We start from the raw sequence: 26575 nt of genomic DNA, 5'->3' as shown, positions 1-26575 counted from the left end.
CTACCACCTACAATGAAATCCCCCCCCCCCACACTTTCATGAAGACAAGCTTTCCCCCATACTATCAAAAAAAGGAACATCCCTTTGTCTCTTACACACCCCCCCACACTAAAACAATGCACCGTCCGCGGTGCGCCAAACTAAGAACATTGGGAGGGGACCAAGGGGAGAGATAATGTACAAGGGGGCTAGTGGCCACTAGGGCCGGCTTCGTCACCATCTCCATCATCCTCGGTGTCATAAGAGAAACCGTCCGGAGGGATGCCGTGGGGGTCCCAACCACCGGAGTAACCCGGAGGCCAACCATAGTGACCTCGGAAGAGGTCTTGTTGCCATTGAGGCAACGGGTCAAAAGGGGCGGGAAGCTGAAGAGGGGAAGGGTGGGTAGGATCGACATATGGATAGTTAGGGTCACCCCGAAAATCGCTCCCCCCGGGGGCACGATAATCGTACCCGGTTTCCGTCGGGTAGTCTACCCGGGGAACATCATGGGAGGAGGGCCCTTGCCAATAGGGCCAAGTAGGTCGTGATCCCTGCCACCCAGGGACCGGCCCTTGCTGGGGTGGCCAATAGGGGTAGTTTACCGGGGGGGTTACCTCACCCCTATCTACGGCCGCACCATAAAGAGCTTGGGTTTGCAGAAATATACCCTGCTGGTTCTCCAATAGGCTTTGCATGCCAAGTTGCATGCTCATCATTTGCTGCTCAAGGCTACTCATGCCTTGATGATGTTGATGATGTTGTTGCTGCTGTTGTTGCTGTTGTTGTTGCTGTTGTTGTTGTTGTTGTTGCTGCTGCTGTTGTTGTTCGACTTCCATATTCCTTAAACCACCCAGAGCGGAGGGTAGCACACTATTATCTCTCGGAATCTTCCATACATTCCTTGCATTCCGCTCCAGGGATGTACGGCTGGGGTATGGCAAGATACAATGGTGCTCTCTGTCAACTATCCAGTCATGAAAATTGTTGGCATCTGAAGTTCCTTGGAGGAACCCCGACCTTCTCATCTGCTGAATGTCGATGAATAGATCTTTGTCGGCCCCCACTTGAGTGCACGAGGGGAAGAAGCGTTCATAGTTGAGCTTCTTCGCAATCCTGGTAATCATTCCACCGAGGGCAATTTCCCCTGTCTTGTGGCCCGATTTGATTGTCTCGCAGCATAAGACGAACCAATACCCCATATTGAGCCGCCCTTTTAATTCCTCCCTAGTGGCTACCCACAAAGTAAATAGCTCCTCATGAGAGAGCTTGCTCAAATCCTGCTTGCTAAACACCGCAAACCCCAGAATACGGTGTAGAATACGGAGCACAGGGTGGATTATATGGCTGGCCACCGAATACCGGGTGTTGAATTCATCATAGTCGGTAATCGTACGCCACCATCTAAATGCATCATACTCAGGGAACAAGCTCAACGAAGGGGCAAGGAGGTCCGCCTCGGGGTTCAGATCCAACAAAACATTAAGATCACTCAGAGTCATAGAGTGCCGGTTGTTGAACAATTGAAAGGAAATCTGGAAGTCATTCCCAAGAGGCTCTTTTTCAAAAGATGCCAAGAATTCGAAAGTTGGCTCCTTGTAGGTTCGGTATTGATGTTTTATGAACTCGCCCATCCCCAAGTTATCCAAGAGCGACCTTATATCGTCGTCAATCCCTAAAGCTCTCATGGAGCGTTGATCATAGTGTCGGGAGGGATTTAACTTTCGGCCATGAAGGTCGTTGAAGAACGTAGCATGGACCTTGTTCGAAAATCTCAATCTAGGGGGAACATTAGGTCCTTGCGCTTGAGTGTGTTGGGCACTTGGTTCTTCAACCGATAACCTGGGTTCCTTCCTGCTCCTTCTTTTGCTCATTATGCTCAACAAACACAAAAGACCCAACCAAAAGGAGAACTAACTTCGAACTTGCCCAACAATTGGAAAACAACAACAACAACTCAAGTCTCAACAATCTGCAAAAAGGGTTAGTGCTAACAACTAACCAAATAAATATGACGCCCAAGACAACAAAAATCAACAACAAAGCAGTCAATCAAAACACATTATGATATCAAGCAATTCACATGAAATTAGTTGCATTTTCAACAATTCAAAAATCAAATTTCTCAACTTAGTTCCATGAAATTGGCTTCAAAAACAATAGCATGAACAACAATGTCCCCACAATCATCAAATTTCACACTAATAACCTACAAATCCCTCACAAAGAAAACCAAAACCACATGCAATTCACTCAAGCTAATTCATGTTTAATAACTAAAAATTTTGCATAAATAATTGAAACTAAGTAATAAAATAGCAAAATTTAGAGTTATACCACCATGTAGAAGCTTGAACACCACCAATAGGCTCCAAGAACACCCACTTCAATGAACCTTGCAAACCATGAAAATGGGGGATGTTTTGGGTATTTTGGAGAGAGAAAGTGGGTGAATTTGTGAGTGGAGTGAAAAATTTTGATGGATTTGAGAGAAAATCAATGGAAGTAGTGAATAATGGGTGCAATTTGAAGGTTAGGATTTGGGTTTGTGAGGAGAGAGAAGGGAGTATGAAAATAGGGTGTCGAAAATATGAGAAAGAAATCGAGGAGAAGGGGCTAAAAACCCGATTTACCTGTTCTGTGCGCCCGCACAAGAATTCTGCGCGCCCGCACAGTTGATTTGTGCGCCCGCACAGAGGTCGCGAAACAGGTCGCGCAAACTCTCTTCCTCGAGCATCAACTTTTGGTAAATTCTGTGCGGGTTCTGACAGTTCTGCGCGCCCGCACAGATATACGCGCGCCCGCACATATGGCGCACAGAAGGTCGCGCAAACCTTCTGCCTCCAGCTACAATTTGGTATAAAATCTGTGCGGGTTCTGACAGTGTCCGTGCGCCCGCACAGGTCTCACTGCGCGCCCGCACAGATAGCGCGCACAGGCCGCACAGAGCATTTTTGATTTTTCCTCACATTTTCGAGATAGAGAATCCTTGCTCCTTAATCATCCAAACACCTTGCAACCAAAAAAAATAAGGGTGATCAAATTCAGAATCAAGTTCAAAAAGGACAAAATGAAATTGGACAAAATGAAAAGAGTTAGAAACTCGGGTTGCCTCCCGAGAAGCGCTTCTTTATGAGGTCACTAGCTTGACCATGAGAAAAATCCTTCAAGTGGGAGGCTTGGGATCCAAAGGATCAAGCATTATACATTCGATGATACCAACTTCTTCCTTGTAAAAGTAATGCTTTAGACGATGACCATTAACCATAAACTTGTTACCATCCGAATCTAACTCAAAGGAGCCATAAGGAGTAATCTTTGAAATAACAAAAGGACCCGACCACTTTGATTTGAGTTTGCCCGGAAACAAACGAAGCCTTGAGTTGAAAAGCAAAACTTTGTCTCCAACTTTAAAGTTCTTGTTTCTAATATGTTGGTCATGCCACTTTTTGGTCTTCTCCTTATATAACCTTGAGCTCTCATAAGCATCATCTCTAAGCTCTTCAAGTTCATTGAGCTTAAGCAATCTCTTCTCACCGGCCAAAGACAAATCCATATTGAGCTCTTTGATGGCCCACCACGCCTTGTACTCCAACTCAACCGGCAAGTGACAAGCCTTTCCATAGACCAACCTATAGGGGGTCGTGCCAATTGGAGTCTTGTATGCCGTCCTTAGAGCCCATAGCGTGTCATCAAGTTTGAGAGACCAATCTTTCCTTGATTTGTTCACCATCCTTTCAAGAAGATTTTTTATTTCACGATTCGAGACCTCCACTTGTCCTTGAGTTTAAGGGTGGTAAGGTAGTCCAACCTTGTGATGAACGCCATATCTCTTGAGAAGAGCTTCAAATTGTTTTTTGGCAAAATGGGAACCTCCATCACTAATTAACACCCTCGGAACTCCAAACCTAGGAAAGATGATCTTCTTTAGGAGCTTAAGCACAACCTTGTGATCATTGGTAGGTGAGGGTATGGCTTCAATCCATTTTGTCATATAATCGACCGCTACCAAGATATATAGATTCCCACAAGAGGAAACAAAAGGTCCCATGAAGTCTACCCCCCAAACATCAAAAGGTTCCACTTCTAGAATGTTTTGTTGGGGCATTTCGTCTCTCTTAGTAATGCTTCCGCTCCTTTGACATCTATCACATTGCGCAACGAATTGGTGGGCATCTCTATGCATTGTCGGCCACCATAATAAGGATTGAGAGATTTTTGCCACTGTTTTGTCAACACCACCATGTCCTCCACATGGTAGTGAGTGGCAATGCTCAAGAACACCTTGAATTTCATGATCTGGAACGCACTTCCGATAAAGGCCATCTCCACATTGCTTGAATAGGTATGGGTCATTCCAAAAGTATCTTCTCACCTCCTTGAAAAACTTCTTCTTTTGTTGAGAAGAGTACTCCGGGGGAACGACTCCACACGCAAGATAGTTGGCTAAATCCGCGTACCAAGGAGTAGAAGTTGACACCAAAGCCATGAGAGCCTCGAATCCTATCTCATCATTAATCGGTACATCCTCCTTGTTCTCAAATGGTAGCCTAGACAAATGATCCGCTACATAGTTCTCCGCTCCCTTCTTGTCCCTCATTTCCATGTGAAAGTCTTGGAGAGAGAGAACCCAACGGATCAAGCGAGGCTTTGCTTATTTTTTGGTCATGAGATACCGCACCGCGATGTGATCCGTGTACACAATAACTTTTGAGCATATTAGATAGGACCGAAACTTATCGAATGCAAACACTACCGCCAACATCTCTTTCTCCGTTGTTGTGTAATTCCTTTGAGCCTCATCTAGAGTCCGACTTGCGTAGTAGATGACACATGATTTTCCTTGTTTCTTTTGACCAAGAACGGCACCTACTGCAAAATCACTAGCATCGCACATTAGCTCAAAAGGCAAGCTCCAATCCGGAGCTTGCACAACGGGAGAGGAAATGAGAGCTTCCTTGAGCTTACGAAACGCCTCAACGCAAGCCTCATTAAAGTCAAAAACAACCTCTTTTTTGAGTAGTTCGGTCAAGGGTTTGGCGATTGAAGAAAAATCTTTGATAAACCTCCGGTAAAAACCGGCATGCCCAAGAAAAGCCCGTACCCCCGTGATGGAAGTAGGAGGGGGCAATTTCTCAATCACCGAAACCTTGGCCGGATCTACTTCAATGCCATTTTTTGAAACCTTATGGCCGAGGACAATGCCCTCCTCAACCATAAAATGACACTTTTCCCAATTTAAAACCAAACTCGTCTCTTGACACCTTTTCAAAACTTTTTCAAGGTTAAAAAGACAAGTGTCAAAAGACGAGCCACCAACACTAAAATCATCCATGAAAACCTCAATTTCTTTTTCAAGCATCTCAGAGAAAATGGAAGTCATGCATCTTTGAAAAGTAGAGGGAGCATTGCATAATCCGAATGGCATTCTTCGGTATGCAAATGTCCCATATGGACATGTGAAAGTAGTTTTCTCTTGGTCACTTGGATGGATAGGGATTTGGAAAAATCCGGAATACCCATCCAAGAAACAAAAGAAAGCATGGTTAGAAAGCCTTTCAAGCATTTGGTCCATGAAAGGGAGAGGAAAATGATCTTTCTTGGTGTTTTTGTTCAATCTCCTATAATCAATGCACATTCTCCACCCGGTCACCGTCCGGGTGGAGATTTCCTCTCCCTTTTCATCCTTGATTATGGTCATTCCACCCTTCTTTGGAACCACATGAACAGGGCTAACCCATTTGCTATCTGAGATAGCATAGATGATTCCCGCTTCACGTAGTTTCAAGATTTCTTTCTTCACAACCTCTTGAAGGTGGGGGTTCAACCTTCTTTGAGGTTCAATGGAGGTGGAATGATCATCCTCAAGATGAATACGATGCATGCATAAAGAAGGGCTAATACCTTTAATATCATCAATGCTATACCCTATCACATCCCTATATTTCCTTAAAACATCAAGAAGTTTTTCCAAATTAAGACCATCTAGGGTAGCATTGACAATAATAGGGTATTTTCCCTCCTTATCGAGAAAAGCATATTTCAAAGAAGGGGGAATGGGTTTGAGTTCTACCTTGGGAGGAGGCTTAGAACTCTCCTCCAATTTCTCCTCCTTGGACTCAATCTCGACCTCAACTTGTTGTTCAACTTCCTCCCTTGAGGATTCTTCTATTGCCATGACAAATTCTTTAGCCTCTTGAGAGTGGAACTCTTCTTCGCATGTAAGGGCTTCAATCATTGGATCTTGAGGCCCCATCACGACCCTCCCCAAGCGATCTAGCTCCTCATTCACAACATCAACTCTATAGCATTTTTCAACCATGGGGGTCTTGAGCAATTTCGAAAATTCAAAGACAATTTTTTCATCGGCCACTTCACAAGTGATGGTGTTGTTCTTGCAATTGATGACCGCCCCCAAAGTTTTAAGAGCTTCACGTCCCAAAATCAAAGGAGTGTTCACATCCTCCTCCATATCCATCACTACAAAGTCGCAAGGCACGTAGATGTGTCCCACTTGAATTGGAACATCCTCAAGCTCTCCACAAGGCAGTTTCACCGATCGATCGGCCAATTGAATTGTCTTCCTTGTAGGGATCATCTCAATATTGAGTTTTTGAGCAATGGATAGAGGGATTAGACTAACACTTGCTCCAAGATCGGCTAAGGCGCCCCTAGCTTCCATATTCCCAATTTTCACCGGCAAAGTGAAACTTCCCGGGTCTTTCTCCTTCTTGGGCATCTTATGTTGGACAAGAGCGCTCACTTGATGTGGAAGGGTGATAAGCTCATCATTGAGCTTCCTCTTGTTGGTAAGAATATCCTTGAGGAACTTAGAATAAGATGGCATTTGTGTCACAACTTCAAGAAAAGGGAGGTTGATATGCAAATTCTTCATGACACTAAGAAATTTTGTGAATTTGTCATTCAACTTCCTCTCCGCAAGCCGACCGGGAAAAGGAACCGCTCCATCAAGATTCCTAGCCTCACTAGGAATTGAAGTTGTCTTCTCATTGTCTATCTTCTTCTTCTCCGAACCTCCTTCTATCTCATCACCTTTGTTTTCATTCACACTCTCCTCTCCTCTCTTCTTTCCTTCACTATCCCCTTCATTTGGTCCTTCATAGGAAGTCCCCGACCTCAATGTGATCGCCTTGCATGTATCGGGTTTTGGATTGTGAGATGGGTTAGGTTGTGGTTGTCCGGGTAGAGTGGATGGTGAATTGAAAGGAGTTCTCTCGGCCAATTGAGCTAGTTGTGAATCAACCATCTTGTTGTGGGCTCTTATCTCTTGCATTTGTTGCCCAAAAGATTGCATTTGCGCATGCATGGCTTGGAGGAGTTGAGTTTGAGTTAGCTCCGCTTGAGGTGCTTGTTCTTGATGGTTTCTTTGAGGTGCTTGAGTTTGATTGTTGTATTGGTTGTTCCTTGGATAGCTTCCTCTTGGGTTTTGGGGTTGAGATGGAGGTGGATTTTGATATTGAGGGTTGGAGTTATAGGAAGGTTGAGCTTGTTGGTTCCATTGTTGAGGTTGAGGTACAAACCCGGGTGGTGGTTGTCTCCAAGCTACTCCACCGCCGCTTCCTCTAAATCCCTCTTGCCTAGTGTTGTATGCCGCTACATGCTCGGGGCTTAAACCTCCACAATAGGATGTATCATGGTTCGTTCCTCCACAATTTTGACAAGAGAAAGAGTTAACTTGAGAAGAGCTTGCTCCACCACTTGAGCTTGCATTCACACTCGTGTTCAATTTGGAAAGCCCTTTTGTTAGTTGATCAATTTGATGTTGTAATTGATCTACTTTCTCCAATTCATAAATACCACCTCTCTTTGGAGCGTTTCTTCTTCGGCCCCCCCAAGAGTAATTCTTTGCTACCTCTTCTATTGTGGCTTCAACTTGATTTTGAGGGATCTTGATTAATTGGCCACCCGCCCCCGCATCCAAATTGGCTCTTGACATGGGCTCCAATCCGTCGTAGAAAAACCGCATGAGCAACCCTTGATTGTACTCATGGTGGGGACATGCTTGCACCAACTCTTTGAATCTCTCCCATGCTTCACCAAGACTTTCATCGGCCTCTTGCTCAAATGATGCAATTTTTCTTCTCATTTCGGCGGTCTTCTCTTCGGAGATAAAGCGCTTCAAGAACGCCTTTACAACTTCCCTCCATGTTTTGAGAGAATTAGGCTTTACTTGCTTTAGCCATTTCTTTGCTCGTCCGGTGAGAGATTGCCGGAAAAGGTGCATACGAATGTAGTCTTGACTCACTTCACTGGTTTGCATCATTGCGCACAATTCAAGGAATCGGTCCAAATGCTCAATAGGGTCCTCACTTGCACTTCCTGAAAATTGCTCCGATTGGACCATTCGAGTATATTGTGGATGGATTGAGAACTTGGTTTCCGTGACGGGTAGCAAAATCCCTCCCGTGAGTTCATAATCTTCCGGATTTCCGAACTCACGAAACAAGACATCATTCTCTTGTCCCGCCATTGGTTCGCGTGGTGAACTTGAAGAGTAAGTATCACTCTCACTATCAACTATATCACCAAAGCCTCTTCCCTCGTCCTGATAAAGCCTACGGACTTGTCTCAAGGTTCGGTTGATTTCGTGGTCAATTTGATGTGAGGGTGCTCCTTGAGACCTCCTAAGCATTCACCAAAGCTAAGCAAACAATTAGCAATGACAAGGATGATAAAACAAAAGAAACAAAAAGAAAAGAAAGCAAAATGACTCTAACAAAAGCAATAAAATTAGCTAAACAAGCCGCCTCCCCGGCAACGGCGCCAAAATTTGATCGAGGTTCAATAGGTCGTTGGTTCTACTGACCCTAATCAAATTAACAATTTATAATGCCTAAACTTACACTAAACTAGTTAGTGGCAAGTAAAGGGTCGAACCACTAAGGAAGCTCACTCGTCCAACATCATTATCACTAATGCAAGAGTCAAGAGGGGAAATGTTTTTGTTGATATATTGGATAAAAAGCACTAAAACTACGAATAAGCAAAGATAAAGATGAATAAAATCAATAGAAAATTACGCTAGGGATTCGGGGGTGTCCAATATGATTAGAAAGAGGAGAATAACGGTGATTGTCATGAAACATATGCCACATAACTCAAGGTTCTACCTAAACAATTCATTCTCATGCAATAGTCTAGGCAAATCAATGAAAGAGGTCTCCCCTAATAAGGATCATTCTCATGCATCCTATTAGTTATAACCAAATCAAGGGAATAAACAAGCACAATCCATAAAAACTCCACTTTAATAACTCATTCTCATGCAATCGTTAAAATAGAGGTGATCCTAATCTAATTCAAATCACTTTCATGCATTTGAACTAGAAAATATCAAATAGAGTGCAACAATAATCCCAAGCTAATAAAAATCATGTCTTTCATCAATATATGGCATAAGTTCGATCCAACCATCATCATTCATCCATCATTCAATACATATCTTCCACCCCCTTCCCCTAGCTAAGAGTTTAGCCTAGAGAAGGGAGATTAAACATAATATCAAAACTAGAAATAAACACAAAAAACTCAAAGCAAGGCATGATTGAAATATATGAAATCAATAACAACAAGATGAACTAATAAGATAGACAAAAATAAGTAACAAAAAAAAAAACATAAATAATGCCAAAGGAAAGGAGAAGATATTACTAAAGAAAGGATTGAAGAAAGATGAAAACTTTGGTGCTTGCTTGATTGATGGAAGATTAAAACTTGAGCAAAGTTGAATACAAAGGAAGCTTGAATAGCAATCTCTTTTCTCTCTCTAGATTAGTCTAGTGTTCTTTGGAATTAGTACTAAGTATCCCTTTTTTACAAAGAGTCCCGTCTATATATATGTGGCTCCACACAAAAGAAAGAGACTTGGACAACAAGGCGCAAATAAATCGTAAACCCAGTCGTGCGCGCCCGCACATGAGTCCTGTGCGCCCGCACACAATGTGTGTGCGCCCTCTCATCGTAGTGTGCGGCCGCAACTTTGTGGGTACGGGGAAAACGAGCGCGCCCGCACATGAGTCATGCGCGCCCGCGCAAAGATATGCGCGCCCGCGCAGTGGTCGCGCATAGGGTCGCGCAAACTCTCTGGTTTTGCTCTGTTTCTTCAGTCTGGCTGTGCGGGTTCTGACAGGGCTGCGCGCCCGCACAGCCTCACATGTGCGCTCGCGCATAAGCCGCACAGCACCCCGCGCGCAACAGATAACTTGGCTTCTTGATATCCTCATTCTTTCGGCGCATAATACCTACAAAACCAAAGCATGGAGATCAAAATAAAAACAAAGCGAGAAGACTAAGAAAAGGGAAGATAAGGGAGAAAAGGAAAGAGGAAGCAAAACTAAGTAAAAATTCTTAGAAAAAGGGCCAAACAAGCGCAAATGAGGAGAAAATCCTTAGAGAAAAAGGATAAAAGAGTGGCATAAATGCCACTCATCAAACCCCTGCCCACCAAGGTAGAGTAAACATTCAGCAGAGTAAAGTTAACAAAACATAAATTTAAGTGCCGCTGGATAGGCCCAGTAGTGAAACTATAAAGTGTTATGAGAAGACACAAGAAAAACATAATCTTTGGTGGCTATACACCCCAAAGAGAGTAAAAAAAACTATCTAGTTACCACATATTTGGGCAAGGGAAACTCACAGAAACCACTAGAGTAGGAAGGTGACAGCCACCATAACCTTTATTGTCCACTAGCCAAGGACTCCACCCTAATAGTTGCAGTAATGTCAGGGTAGAGAGGAACCTCCAAGTTCAGCACAGCATGGTCAGGAACCATGTAGCTGACAGCACGACGGTAGTCAGCAGGCAGCTCAAACAGGCCAGCATCCCCAGTAGCCTCAACCTTAGTGCAGAAAGTGTTGAAACGAGTGTGCTATTACTCACCCTTACCATACAAATTGCTAACACAAAAGGCTGCAGCCTCCCAGCCACAATCATGGCGATCAGCCAGCAGCTTAGCAAAGGAAGGAGAAAGTGCAAAGGCCCTAAGCGCCTCCTTCCTAACAGTTTCCATCTCAGATATATGCCAAGCCCGCAGATGGGAAATCTTTGCCTCCAACATCTGCACCCTGGCCTAAGAAGTTTGCAGTTGTTCCTCGCAACTCATCAGCTTGGTCTTGGTGAGCTGAAATTCTCCCAACTGAAGTTACAAGGCGTCCTCCCTCTCTCTTAGGGTAAGTCAACTCACTGGCCGTGGCATCCCTCTCAGAATGAGCTTGGTGAATCTCAAAATACTTCTTAGAGAGAATCAAGCCTTAATTCTGGTACTCCTTCTCCACTGTAAGCAAGGCATTGGACAAGTTCCCAACAGACTTGACAAACTACAGAAAGACAGAGAAAACAAAAAAGAAACCAGAATAGAAATCAATAAAGGATAAAAATAAGACAAGGCATTTATATAAGAATAAGCGGCAGAAGAAAAAGAAACAAGAATGAAGAGAAGAAAAGACTAAAAGCAAGAACTAACCTTCTCCAAGTCATGACAAGCCGTAGCCGCAGGAAGACTTACAGAGTTGTCTGCAGAATCAACAGGGTGACGAACGCCCTGAGTAAGACGATACCCCAAAGTACCACCTTTCCGGGGATCGTCCACGAATAAGGACTCATCTGCGCTCACATTCATCTCATGGCGAAAAGGAGCATTCTCAGCTCCTGTAGGGCACAACAAAGGACGAAGGTGGGCATCTATGGGGACCTTAGAAAATTCAATGGGCCCAGTAGGGCGGAAGGTACCCCAGCAGAGATGGAGGTTGCGGACAGTGGGTTCTCAAAGGCGTCGCTTAAGAATTGGTGAACGCAACGATTATGTTCACTGGAATTCTCCGGTGCACGCTCCTTGGACTCCTTATTCTGCTTTTGATTATTCTCCTCGTCCCTAGAAGAAGTGCTGTCTGAACAGCTGGACTCCTCGGAGGCATCCTTGGCAGCCGCCTCCTTCTCGGCCACCTCTTGAGCTTCTTTAAGGAGTCAATCATTAAACTCGTCATTTGCCTTATCAAACTACCCCTTCCAAGTCTGATAAACGGCTGCACAGCTGCCCAGGCCGCACGCATGATGGCCTTGTCGTCGTCCATCATTTGTTTGACCTGGGCCAGTTTCTCCTCCTCCATCGAGGACCTATACTTGGTCCAGAGTTTGTTCTCCTTGTTCTACAGCCGCCCTCGGAGTCTCTTGACCATCTTCCCAAGGTTAGTTTCCTTTGTTTCCGCCTCCTTGAGGAACTTCTGCTTCTCATCAAGGCCCTTGACCTGGTCCAAGAGCTCCTTCACCCGCTGCTTTTCCGCGTCCAAGTTCTGCTGGACTTGCAGATTTAGTGACGCTTGGGAATACAACATATCAAGTGTCAGAATCTCATTTTGAACAATCTCAAACTGAGCTTTGTCTAGGGTAGAGGCGGCCTGATCATTCACTGCCTTTACCTCCTTGGTCCTTTCGTTGAGTGGCCCTTTAAGACCACTCACGCGCAGCATAGCCTGCATTCCTCCAAGGAAAGAAAATTCATCATAAACCATTCGGCAAAAATATCAACCAAGTCATAAGATAAAGCCTTACCTCGCAAAGAAGCGCCATTATACCATCAAGGTCAAGGGTGCCGACTCCTTTGACGGTAGCCTTATCCTCAGGATCATCCGTTCTAAGCATTCGCCTAGCCATCAGAAGAACAGTTGGCCTCACAGGAGCATCTGTCAATACAAATACAATAAGTAGATATTTTTGAAGATAGATGCATTTTTTTAAACGTACGGTCGGATGGTCGGATAAATTACCTCCTTCTCCTCCTACGGCTTCGCTGACGCCTGTTGTGCCGCCAGTAGTGGTGAGTGGCTGCTTGCAACTCTTCGACGCTCGATGCTGAGCTTGCGGCTTTGTGGGAGTACAAATGGGGGAGGAGGCGCCCGTACCCTTCTTTAGCTTTAAGGCAATGTGTTTCCTGCGACTTTGGGAAATGTCGCCAGTCGACTGCTTGCGTAGTTTGGGATCTGATTGAAAAGAGGGGGCAGGCTTTGATGAGCCACCCTGCAAGGTGTTCAAAGTGTTAGAACTTCAGATAAAACACATTAAGTAATTCATTGGAGAAATTTTCCAAGGATGAACAATTTGTAACCTGAGGAGTGCCGCTTGGCGGCTGCTCATCCGCCCGCTTGAGGTTCGAGCAATAGGAGGCTGCAGAGGCAGCCGACTTCTTATGGGATTGGAACTTTGCCATTGCTATGCCACAAGCAAACAACAAAAATTCTTAGCAATGAAATGAATAAAAAACAATGCTGGTAACAAAGCTGATAAATCCAAGCGGCCATCTACCTCTCGGCTTCTCTGTACTAAGGCCACAGGCGGCCAAGTACGTCCTGTCCGAGAGCCACTCGAATCGAGGAATGTAACTTTGGGGGGTAACTTCCTTGACACCCGTCTCACTATTCGTTCGAACGGCCACAGTAAAAAGGCCCTGATCAAAAATTTCCTCCTAGGCCCGCCTAGGAACAGGCGGAAGGGTTTTCTTCCCAGCTAGGAGGGGCGGATACTGAGTCTAGAGGTTGCACCGCCTGTTCTTTAGGAATTCTGGGGAAGAGACTACGTAAAACTTTGTTCTCCAGTCCTTCCATTTGTTCTCCTTCCCTAGGGTCATCATATAACGTGTATGACTAGTTAGAGTAAACCAGCCGATCCAACTTAGATTTGGAGTTCTGCTTAAATAGTGCTTGTGAGCAAACGCCTCGAAGCAGGGCTCCACCTCCAGCATCTCACAAGCGGCAACGTAGCCTTGAATGTTGACCCAAGAATTGTGGTCTAGTTTCTAGATACCCAACTGTATCTTTCCAAGATCCTCTCCACAACCCGATGGAGAGGGAAGCGTAGTCATGCCTTTATTGCCACCTCGTAGAAGCCAAAGCACTGGTCACCATAGCAGGACATCTCAGGCCAGGTGACCGTGTCTATAGCATCTGGCACGGACAAAATGACCCATGTCCCATGACATGGGTAGAAAGAAACTTTCCAAGAAACTTTCCAAGAAACCCATGTCTCATGCCGCTTGGAAGCAGACGACTCCTCCCAGCCCTCTCCTTTCTTAACAGAAAGGGAATCTTGGGCAGCCTTAAGGTTTGACCGCGCCTCGTTCGGGTCAACAGAGATGCAGTTGGAGGATTATAACGCGTAGCCATCAGCAAAGTTCTCTTCCGAGCTGGGGGCCTGTCGTTTGGTGCCAGCAATGTCCTCCCCCAACTATGTATCCAGCACCGATCCACTTGGCCCGGGGTTCTCATATTCTTCATCACACTCCTTTAAATATGAATCGCTGGGAGTGATGACGTTGCTAGGGGGTTCCTTGCTAATTTCAGAGACAGGTGCCCTAATGGAGTCGTTTGACAAAACAGTCTCACTTTCCGAATGGTACCAAGAACCATCCATCCAATATCTTCGCGTCGTTTGCTTGGTTCGTTACCATCGTGTCTTGTAGGGGCATAGACACTGTCGGATTTGGTGATGTACTCAAAGGAAAGTCCTCGAACGAGCATTCAACACTCTTAGTTATAGATTTAGCAATCCCTGGTGACCGACTGATCGCTAATCTAGGCTGTGCCGGGTGTGTTAGGGAAACCTTTTTTGATAAAAAAAATGCAAAGAAATAAGTAAAGAAAGGATCAGGCGGTTACCTAAGAAGAAGGTAACAAAAGGCGTTAGTTTGGGGCGTCTATTAGAGCAGGCGAACAAAGATGGCCGACTGTCAGATGCTGAAGAAGTCAAAAGTCTTTGCAAGTCAAATTCAAAGATTGTCCCAAAGATTCACGCAAATGTGATGCAAGGGAGGTCAACCCCTTTTTTTATAGAGGGGGTAGAATGTTCAACGGTAAAACCCTAGAACTAAGTGAATAGTAAAAGTAACTTCTTGGCCATTCATGGCCTGACACCTGTCATGGGCGTCATCTGCCAAGCACGTGTCCCTTATGAGGGGCAACTATTTAAGGTATTTTATACCCCGCCAAGTGGCCCAAATAGCGTTTGACATGTGTACTGGAGGGGGCACCAGCCTGGATCTTCTAGATGGTGACACGTGTCAAGCACAATCAGCTTCTTATTTGGGGTATTTAACAATCTCAAGTGGACAAATGAGAGAGCGACACGTGTCGCCCTAGAAGACACCTAAATTGCCTCTCAGGATGTGCGACATGTGTCACTCAGATATCATTTCTGAAATGGCGGCCTTCGAAGGCCCAAACTTAGAGGCGCCGCAAAACGGCGTGCCCTAATCCCTAGGTCATCAAACCCTACGGAGGGCACACTTCCCCAAAAGACCCTATAAATAGGGACATTTCCCTCATTTATGACGGGACGTCACATCGACATTAATTACAGAGCTGTCGTTCTCAAGAAACACACAACACCCAAGCTTAGAATCCAAGCAAATAACTTTATTTCCGCACGTTTTACTCCGAATACCGTACTAACTTAATCTTCGGAGGCGGACCACCAACCATTCGGTGCTCTGTTTGCTTTGCAGGTACAGGCGACCTTGCGGAATCCAGCCTTGAGCTATAAATCTCCCGAGGGACACAAAAAACCCTAAAATATATATAAATAATCCAATTTTTAAAATAAAATAAATGAAAAATAAATCTTAGGAAGAATTTTAAAAAATAATACTACCTTTAAGTGATCCGCCAAAAACAAGTCAACTTTTTGATTATTTCTAAATAATACAATCTTTATAGGGTATCTGCTATAAACAAGATAATTTACCAACGACCTAAATAATTGATTAATTTTAGTTTTTTTTTTGAAAAAATTGTTGAACAACTTAATCAACCCCTAATCATAACTTTAAATGTGGTTAATTTTTTAAAACTTAAAATATTTTATTATAACAATGACCGACCCCTCCCTCACCAGCCAACCACCACCAGCTGCCAATTGCCACCAACTCCACCTTCACATCAACTAGACCAATACTCCTCCTTCCACCTCCCTATATCTCCTCTACTCACACCCAAACTAGTGACCAGTGAAAACCGACGACCCCCACCTAAGCCCCATCCCTACCAGCGACGATTAATGAACCTACCCATCCATAATCTTGACTTGCAAAGTCCAACCCAGCCCCTTCCCCACCCCGAATCCACTTTCCTAACCCTAGCTCGTTGAACTAGCCATCTTCACCCATTCAAATCCCACCCAAATCCATATCCCTTTCCGTCGTTCCGAGTCCAATTCTGCAAGGAGGGTTACGAGTGATTTGTAAAGAGAATGCGGGTATAGGAGTTGCAAAAGGGATCGCTGGCGAGGGATGCCGACGAAGTAATTTAGGGAGCACATCACCGACATAATGGGGGTTAGGCGTCGGGAAACAAAAGGGCTGCATCCTGCAGGCAAGGAGGGAAGGAGGTGGTTGAAGACCGTGAAGGGAATGGCTTGGTTTTTTAAAAAATAATAATAATAACAAAATAAGTAAATAAAAAAGAAATTATGATTATTTTATATCTTTAATAATTAAAAACACAAGAGAAAATTAAAATTGTTTAAATTAAATAACAGACCAATAATACAATGACAGGTCCCCTATAACATGTTAATCTGGTTACTTACAAGTTTTAACTTGTTTAAAGCGGATAAATATCAAAGGTTATATTATTTAAAAATAACCAAAAAGTGGACCTATTTTTAGAGGACCGCTTAAATGTTGTATTATTTTTAACAATTTTTCCTAAATCTTATTCAAAATCCAAAAATAATAAATATTTTTAAATACTTTTGGCGCTAAAATTCAAATATTATTTTGGCTCCAAAATTCAAATATCATTTTGGTTCATTAGTTGAAAAATAGCTATTCGTAACGGGCAAAAAAGGCTTATCCATAACGGGCATCGGGCGTTACGTATGCCACCGTTACGGATAGCAAGTGTTATTTGTAACAGGCAGTGTCCGTTACGAATAACCCGTTATTCGTAACAGACATTTCAAGTGCCCGAAACGAATAATGACTTATTTGTAACTGGAATTTCAACTGCCCGTTACAAATTACCCCGTTATTTGTAACGGGCATGAAATTTTCCCGTTACAAATAATGTGTACCCCAATTTTAAAAAAAATCCAGCACATGCTGTGCTGGATTAGCTAGCTAGCATAAAAATTATCGCACAATAATCTGTTAACTAAGTGAGATGAAAATATTACTTCATATTTATACAATCAGCAAAAAAAATAGATTTATTATTGCCTAATTATAGCAAAAACATATAGCTTGCATAAAAATTATAGCTCAATAATCATGTTGTCATTTGATCACTTTTTTGTCGATTGGAAATTACATGTATTACTTGCATATTCGTTCCATTCTTTATTTTCCTTCTTTTCCTTTATCTATGTTTTTCTCTTTTATTTTCTTATCTTTAATTTTTCTTTGATCTTGTTTTTGGTTATTGGTATGTTTTGAGGCTTTATTTGTTACTTTTTATTTTTCTTTTGAATTGGACAATATACAACCGAGTTTTGCTATTGAATGAATATCTTCCTAAATGGTATGGGTATGCACGGTTTGAGAATATGCTTGGTTGACTCTAGGATAGGTGCATGCTAAGGTAGCATGTTTTAGAACTAGGAGGATTATGAAACTGGATTCTACTTGTTTGTTGCATGTTTGTAGTTGCTTCCTATGATCGATTTGAATCCTATAGTTAGTTTTTGCTACATCCATGTGAGATTCATCATTTTTCAAGCCTTCTACATATTTTTCATGAGTGGCATGGATCCTTGACTATTGCGGACCTAATATTGAATCTTGATTCATAATTCTCAAACACGAGACCGAACCATCTAGAGATGACAAAGGCATCTTTTCTGGGTGGTAATTTTTCTTTTTTAGGATAATTTTCTTCTTTTAGTTCACTGGGTTTGCATTTGACTTCTTGCAACCATTTTAGCCTTTTCCCTTCTTTTCAAGCCACATCTTTAGAATTTTGAGCCTTTTGTTTCTTTTTATTCCATTTTTGGTTTTTGTGAAGCAAATGGCCATGTTTTTTGAATTTGTGGTACATAAGTATGGATATTGGTTCCTTTTGTAAGCAAGGTTTTGTTTTGTGAATATTTTGTGAATAATGGCAAATGATTAATGGAAAAAGCCGTCCTAAGTGTAAAACAAGGCAAGGACTTAATAATTGCAAAATTGTAATATCTTAAGGAAAAGAGGCATCGACATTTGCTTTGAAAAATTTGAAAATAAATAATGAAAAAGAATTAAAAATGAGAAAATTCCAAAAATATTTTGTTGTGACTCTTTTCCTCTTCAAGCATTGAGGACAATGCTTCATTTTAGCTTGGGGGAGAAGCATTTACGCTTTTTGAATATATACTATTGGATATAGGTTTGAATAAGCTTGGGGGTATTAGTTTGTTTTTGTTTGGTGAATTCTCGGTTTTAGTGTTGAGATTTGGCAGATCTTTGCTTCATCAGCTAGGTTTACCACCAAATTTTAAAATTTTAGCCTACCCCTAACCTTTTGCCTTTACGTTACAACCATTGGGAAAGACCTTTCGACCTAGAGGTTGAGTCAAATTTCGAGGAAGGGCATTATGAGTTAAAGCCTAAAGAGAGGGGATGTTTAGTCAAGATGTATTGTAGCCAAAAAAATGTGTTCTTTTCAGGCTCCTTCGAGGAGCTATTGAGATGCTCATTAGAGGGAGATTTGAGATTATAGGAAGAACGCGGTAAGATCGAACGGGATGAAGGTGAATTGTTATAACTAGTTCTCTATGCTTAGCATACTCTATGTTTCAATTAACCTCGGATATCTTGAAACGTGCATACCCCTATTTGCTTTAGAATGATGTTTATTCATTCCAAATGTGGTCATTTTGTAAAGTCCAATTCGTAAAGGTTTCAATTTTGTTTTTCTTTCTTTTACTTTCCTTTTTGTGGTTTGCCTCATGTATTTTGGTAAAGAGTTATAGATTAAGCTCTTAGGAAACCTTTACGAGACCTCACTCGTACTCATAGGCAACTTTGGGGTTTAAAGGGCATGTTGTACCTAAAAACAACTATGATTTCTACGTTAGTGAGTCTTAGTGTATATTCCCGTCTTATGTCTTTCTTTTTCTTTTTGAATAAGTCTTTCATCCTTATTCTTTCTTGCTTTGTTTTGCTCGAGGACGAGAAAAAGTTTATCTTGGGTGAATTTATGGAACTCATTTGTTTCTTTTTAGGGTGAATTTCATGTTATTCTATAGCTCTTTTACTTAGCTTTTCCTTGATTTTACTCTTTTTTCTTTATGTTTTCATTTTCTTAGTTTGATTTCTTTCTTTATGCATTTCTTGCTTTATTTTGTTATTTTCTCTTTTATTTGCTTGTTTTCCTTTATTTTTCAGGTTATGGTCGTTATCCAAGTTTCCCGAGGCCTCTTCCCAAGTTTGGCATTGATTTGGATGTATAATGTTCCCCATTTGAAGCTCAAGCATGGAGTAGTGCAAGTTCCTAAGTCCTTGAGTTGTGCATTCAAGCCATGGGGCATGATTTCTAGTGTTGAACACAAAAAGATGGAGTTTAGAAACTATAAGGTGTCGTGTTTATCAAGAGCATTAAGTGGAACGCACGAGGAGCATCGACATGATAGGGATGAAGGTTGCCCTGTTCCAAGGCGAGGGCGCGCGCGGCCTGGTTGCGCAGGCGCGCCTTTCTCAGGCGCGGGCGCGCCTGTATGGGTCTCTGTTCTTTACCCAGATTTGCGCTGCCGCGTTCTCTCTTATAGTTGCCTGAGCCTGTACGGGTTTTTTGGGGATGATCTAACTAATTTCTCTTAGTTAGTTTTACTATATATAGATTTTCTTTCTATTTTTAGAGGGAGTTCAATTTTTAAGAAAATAGAATATAATTAGGTTAGATTTTTAGAGAGAGAAGTTCTTGATTGATGATTAAAGATTGATGATTCCAAGTGTTTTTCTCCATTGAATTGATGCAAGTTTGTAAGGGTTTCTTTACTTTAATGCAATCTTAGTTTTGATCTTAATTTTTTGTTTATTGTTCAAGTTGATTGATTTTTGAATTGGTTTATTTTTTATTAATATGATTATGATGAATTTGTCGTTTAGTTTATTTTTGATATTGAATTCCATGAGTAGTGAGTAGTTTTCTTACTAGGGATATGGTGAAGCATATGTGAGTAATGGATTTATGCAAATTGGGGGAAATTGATGGAGTTGATGTTGTGATTAAATTGGTTGATTGATTATGTGCATGTGTGTGTTTAATTTTGGAGTGATCAACCTAAGTTTCTCATACTAGATTGCATTTTAGGTTCACACTAATACGGAAAATTGATTTGTGGCTTACATTTGTCGATTGAGTAGGTTTGCAAATTTCCTAGCTAGAGTCTCTCGTAGTTGGCACTAGTTTGACCTCTAGGAGATTAGCCTACCATACTCTCTTGATTTCTTAATCGATTTTCCCTCGCAACACTTGTCTTAGTTATCTCCAATTCCAATTAGTTCAATTAATTACGAGTTTATGTGGATCCATACCCTAGTGCTTGAGAAATTTGACTTCATTTCGATTGTTTGATTGGTAGAATAGACGCACCTCACTTCATTGCTTTAAAATAGCTTAGCTTTGACATTAGCATTCACCTCCCATTCCTTGTTGTTCGACCCTCGACTTACTCTATGCTTGGTATAGGTGTGTGTTGAGAGATTACAAATTGTATTTTGACCGAGGGTATAGTAGTTTTCAACGACCTAGTCTCTCCCTAGATCATCATTTCATCTACATAGACTTTGACTTCCTTGTGCATCATTTCATGGATTAAAGCAGTTGATTCTCAATGGTAAGTTGAACCCGCGTTTTTCTACCCAAATGACATCACCGTTTAGTAGTAAGTGCCCCAAGGTGTTATGAAAGTTGTTTCTCCATGTCTTCATCTGCCATGAGGATTTGGTTGTAACCTCCGTATCCATCCATAAATGAGAGAAGTGCGTGGTTCGCTATATTATCTACTAGAATGTCGATGTGTGATAAAGGGAAGTCGTCCTTTGGACTTTCCTTATTTAGATCTCGATAGTCGACACTTATTCGTACCCTTCAATCCTTCTTCAGAACTAGGACTACATTTGTAACCCATTCGGGGTATTTGGATACCCTGATGAACCTGCTGTTATTTGTTTTTGTACTTCTTTTATTTTAAGAGCTACGTCGGTTTTAATTCGACGTAACTTTTGATTAACAGGTTTCATTTCCTAGAATTAGTGGAATTGTGTGTTGAGCTATTTCACTATTAATGCCTGGCATATCTTTATATAACCAAGCGAATACCTTGATAAATTCCTTTAATAAATTAATAGAATCGGTTCTTTCTTCTTTATTTATTGTTAGTCCGATTTTAACTTCTCTTTTAATGGTTGGATCTTTTGAGATGTCAATCGTTTCAGTATCCTCAATTATTGGCGTTTTATTTTCAAGTGTTTCCATGCTTTGATTATTTCCTTGTCACTTTCATTGTTAGTTAAGCAATGCTCATCATCTTGAGTTAAAGAATGACACGAGGAGTAAGCAGAAGAAGACATATTATTGAATTCGGAAATCATTACATCAAATAAAGAGACGTCCGTTAGGACTTGATTATTGACTATCCTAGGGGAAGACACTAAAGAAGACGAGTTAGGAGGGGGTGCTACAACTAAGGACTTAGAAGACTTGATAGGGGAAGACTCTGATTCAAACGAGTCATCGAACATTGGTCCTTGTCAGTTGTTATATAGATCTTTGTTCTGCTTGGAGTAGTCACTTTCATGGTCTTTCACCATCCATGAACTAGGCCCTCTGCCAAAGTAATAAGTTTAGAGGGATCAAAGTTAACTCTTTGTATTACTGTTTGAGTGAGCAAAGAGTTGTCTTCAATACGTGTTGGCTCATTCTTCTCATACCCAAAGAGGAGTCCCATGACATTAAAGTAAAATCATGGGGGTACTTTTTCCTTATGGATGGGAGTTGGGACATCATCTATTAAGTTTTAATCTAGAAATATTTCGAACCCAGGTTGTCTTATCCCATTCTTGACAAAGAGTTCAGGGAATTCATAGCATGGATAGTCCTCTCCCTCTTTTATGAATTGCCTATTTAGAGTAAGAGGATAACGATCCATTTGGATTGCTTCCTTTTGGGTACGAGCATTATTACGCGCGTTTGCTTTTTCCCGGGCTCGCTTAAGATCTTCCGAATTCAGTTTGAAACCAAGTCATAAAGTGTCCAATTAAGGGAGGCTAGGTAGTCCCATTTTTTTGCTATCCCTTTCTTCTTTCTAAGGGTCATTCCAGGAAAGTGTCTTTGTTTCTTAAGGATAGCATTTACTGTCATGTTAAAGTGGTGGTCATAGTGAAGAGAAGTCCTTTTATCTTCCTCAATTAATGAGACCTCTTCGTTAAAGCCCCACAAGTCCTCGTCATCTTCATCGTGCTCCACGTTTATTATGAGATTCTTAATAGCTTTGATCCTCATTGGTGAAGCATCAATAGTTATAGGGATTCCTCCAACTATGGCCTTCACTTTCTGGTTAACGGATGAAGGGACGACCTTTAGATCGTGAAGCCAAGGGCGTCCCAGCAATAGGTTGAAAGAGGCCTTAATGTCTACCACTTGAAAAGTAGTGGCATGTTCTATGACTCCTGCCGTCACATTCATAGTGATAGTCCAAAGTGCTTGGCGGCGAGTGTTGTCATAGGCTCTTATTTCTTGCGTAGACGGAGATAAGTCTTCATCTTTTATCCCTAACATCCTCGCGGTTCGGAGTGGACAAAGGTTAATTGCTGATCCATTATCTACAAGAGTAATTGGGACGTTCATTCTCTTATAGATTACTGTGAGATTTAATGCTTTATTATGTTTATCACCCATTGGAGGTAAGTCCTTGTTAGAAAAGGTGATAAAATTTATTGGACTAGGAAGATCACTTGTGAGAAAGTTAGCCAACCCCTTATGAGTGGTTTCAGAATCTATTCCTATTTTGTCCAAAACATTCATTACTGCCAACCTATGTGGATGGGATATAGCTAGGAGTTTCCATACATTCATTTCAACTTTGGTCTTCTTTAATTGCTTGACAACATCCTTGTCTTCTATGATAGGTATGGGACCTTGCTGTATAGTAGGGATAGGTTGTTGCACACTAATGGGAGGTTGCATTCTCCCAGATCTTGTGAGGACGTCTATCAGTGAATGTTCTTCATCCTAAATGTCGTCTACCGGATATATAGTGGAGTGTGGGGTCTCTTCCAAATCATAAAGGTAGACATCCTCATCGTCACTGTCCCAAAATCCAATAATGGTAGCATATTTTTCTTGTGGAATTTTGAATATCTTTTTATCATCAATCACTTTCTGAATTAAATCCTTAAATTTAAAAAGTATTCTATGTATGTCCCCCTGATTGGTGATATGGACAGTAGAATCTATCTGTCCTCTTTAATGATTCAAATTGTCTTGTTTCAAGAGGTTTAATTTTGCCACCCTCGGAGAGAATTTTGAACATGTTTGCATAGGTGGTCCCAATTGGAGTGTAGGACCTACGAATCCTTTTAGGTGTTTCAACTACTTGAAGAGAGAATGGTTTCTTCGCAGTTGGTGTTGCCTCTTTGTTGACATGTTTATTTCGTTCTTGTTCTGTTCGTTCAAGAATCTTTCTTCACATGCCTACAAATTTTTCTACTGAATATACAAGGAGCAATATGTCTTCCTTAGTGGGAGATTATTGCATTGGGGACGGTTCAATTATGGCGTTGAAGAATACAACTTCTTCTTCTTCAAGGGAATGATTTTCTTAGACTTGTTTGATCAAAGATTAGGGATCAAAAGAATTTTCCTCATCAGAGATGGCCAAGGAATCAGAAAGTGGTGCACTATTGATACTTGGCTTCTTACTTACAAGACGCACTGGGAGTTTATTGTTGTCTATTAAGTCCTAGATAGCTTCCTTTAGCTTCCAGCATTTCTCAATAAGATGGACCCTGCCTTGATGGTATTCGTAGTGTGCATTGGGGTTCCAATTAGCCGATCTCTTTTTGACTTGCGGATCCCAAAATGGTTTAATGGGAGTTATAAGACCTTTTGCATGAAGACGGTCAAATGCGGTGTCATAACTCATACCAATAAAAGAAAAGTTTCTCCTAAATGGTTTCTTTTGTCCTTGATTGCTCATAACAAGGACTTCATTCAGATTAAAGGTGCTAACATTATTTAAGTGGGTAGTTTTGGAAGAAGAAAGATTTTCGTTCTTCTTTCTTTTCCAACCACTGTTGGAGTTAGTGTTAGACTCTTTTTGTTTTGCAAGGTCGTCTTCAGTATTAATTCCAACGTCATAGAAGGCCTTAAAGGTGTTAAAGTTGCTTTGATACTTGAGATGCTTAGAATATTTTTCTTGGAGATTCTTTATGAACAATCTCACATTCTCTTTTTAAGTAGGTACCTCAATCATCTTTGCAGAGGTTTCCCTCCACTTATTAAAGAAAGAAGTAAACCCTTCATTCTCTTTTTATTTAAGTATCTCAAGTTTCCTATGATCAGTTTCAACTTGAATATTGCATTTGTACCTATCAATAAAAGCATTTACAATGGCATCCCAAGTAGAGGTTTTCTCCTTGTCAAGGGAAAAGAACCATTGTTGACAAACAATTTCTAGTGATAAAGAAAATAATTTATGAAAAATTTTCTTATCTATCCCCTTAATATTCATTATTGTCTCAAATGCTCTTAAGTAGAAGTAGGGATTGTCTGTTGCCTTGAACTTAAAGATGTCAGTGGCATTGAACTTTTGCGGAAGAAGTTCCTTGTCCACTAAGACCCCTTGCGAGATAATGCCCTAGAACAAGTAGTCATTGGACATCTTTGCTCAAGCTTTCTTGTATGAGCTCCATGTTGCCGTATAGGGTAATTAACTTGAAGAGCTATGTTCTTAATCAATTCAATTAGGTTGGTGTAGACACCCAAATGGGTCTCCCCAAAACCAAACCCAGTGATGAATGCCTTTTATGTCATTTTTTATCAGACAAAGAAAACGTGTGAAAAGTCTAGTGATGAGGATGTTATTATTAAAATATCTCTTCTTTCTGTTTTTGAAAATATTTCTTTTGTTACCCTATTTATGAAAAACGTTCATTCCAGTTTAGTTTAGTCCATGATATGGTTCCAATAATAGTGTGGTTGGATGGGGTTTGAAAAGACCTTTCCAACAATATATTATAAGCCCAATTCTGATGAATAATGAGGAAGTTATGGCCAAAATACTAAACTAGGCCCAAACCAGATTTTACCTACGACCCAATGATCATGTGAAGGGTCCAAAGGTTTAATCCTATTCCTAAACTAATTAGTATTAATTAGAATATTTCATAAGTTTTTTAAAGATCTTTATTATCCTTTTTGAAAAGATAAAATCTAAGAGTTTGAAATTGAATAAAACTTTCCTTTTTTTAAATCCTAATTCTATTCGAATTTAGAGATGTTCAAAGACAGTTAGATATTATTTTTCTACCTCAAAATCTTTATCCAAATAATATATGGTTGGATATATCTTGAAATTATCTTTCCAATGATATATTATAATTTTAATTCCGAGCTATAACGAAAAAGGTATGAATGGAATACGAAACTCTATCCAAAACTGACACCCTTCCATTATTTTGGCTATATTATTTAATATACATTATATTTTACTCTGATTCTAATTGGGTTTGAAAGTAGACTTCAAGACCTTTCCAATGACATATTATATGACTTATTTGGACTTCTAAATCAAAAGATATGACACAAACAAAATCCGCAAAAAAGCTGTCCTAGGGCCAAACGACAGGTATGTCGCCTGGCGACATGCTTGTCGCCTGGCGCTGCTCGTGTCGTTGGCAATAGGAGGTCTTTTATTCCAAATGGGAATCGAACTCTTTTCTGCATTTTCGTGGTATTTTTTCTATAAATAGTGGTCGTATCTCCATATTTTCAATCTACAACAATCAATCTCCTCTCTCTCTCTCTCTCTCTAAATGCTAGAAGCTTTCCTTCTCTCTTTTCTTTTTCTAAACCTTCCCTCTTTCAAAAATTCTCATTCATTAGTTCTAGACATACCTAGCCAAGTTCAAAGTTGCCTTCGTCCTAGACGTGAAAGGTATGATATTTCTGAGTGTTTGGTCCCTAATCTCTATTTCAATTATTTAATTAAATTTTTTGTTATTATTTTCCTTAAAGTTACTAACGCGTGTATTATGTTATTAGGAAGAGATACAAGGCATCGAAGTAAGTGCTTTAATTTTTTTTTATAGATCTTTTGATATAGAAATCATGCTTAGATTGTTTTATTGGTTTCTAGTATCATGTTAGGATGTTTTATTGTTTCCTAGTATCATGTTTAAGGTAATAATTAAATTCCTATTATCAAGTATGATTAAAATAATGCTTCCAATTTCTTTCCTAATATCATGTTAGTATCATGTTAGGGCTAAATCTTTGATTTTTAATATTTAGTGACATGCGAGGGTTTGTTATTAATCTTGTAAGTATCATGCCAAGGATCTAAGCTAGCTAATAATATTATGTTTTAACATGATTTTTTAAATTCTGA

The 26575-nt window shown here is 41.0% G+C and overlaps 1 non-coding gene across 1 annotated transcript; it reads left to right on the top strand.

Moving 5' to 3' along the window:
* Window positions 1–7981: 7981 nt before the first annotated feature.
* Window positions 7982–8089, top strand: LOC145606802 (small nucleolar RNA R71). The gene has a single exon (XR_014105437.1). It is a non-coding gene; the product is annotated as a small nucleolar RNA R71 (small nucleolar RNA).
* The last annotated feature ends 18486 nt before the right edge of the window (window positions 8090–26575 follow it).

This window comes from Chenopodium album, chromosome 2 (assembly GCF_948465745.1).
Source record: "Chenopodium album chromosome 2, dcCheAlbu1.1, whole genome shotgun sequence".
In the NCBI taxonomy this organism is placed as follows: Eukaryota; Viridiplantae; Streptophyta; class Magnoliopsida; order Caryophyllales; family Amaranthaceae; genus Chenopodium; species Chenopodium album.
The sequence above is the reverse complement of the archived record's forward strand: the minus strand, read 5'-3'. Positions and strand labels throughout refer to the sequence as shown.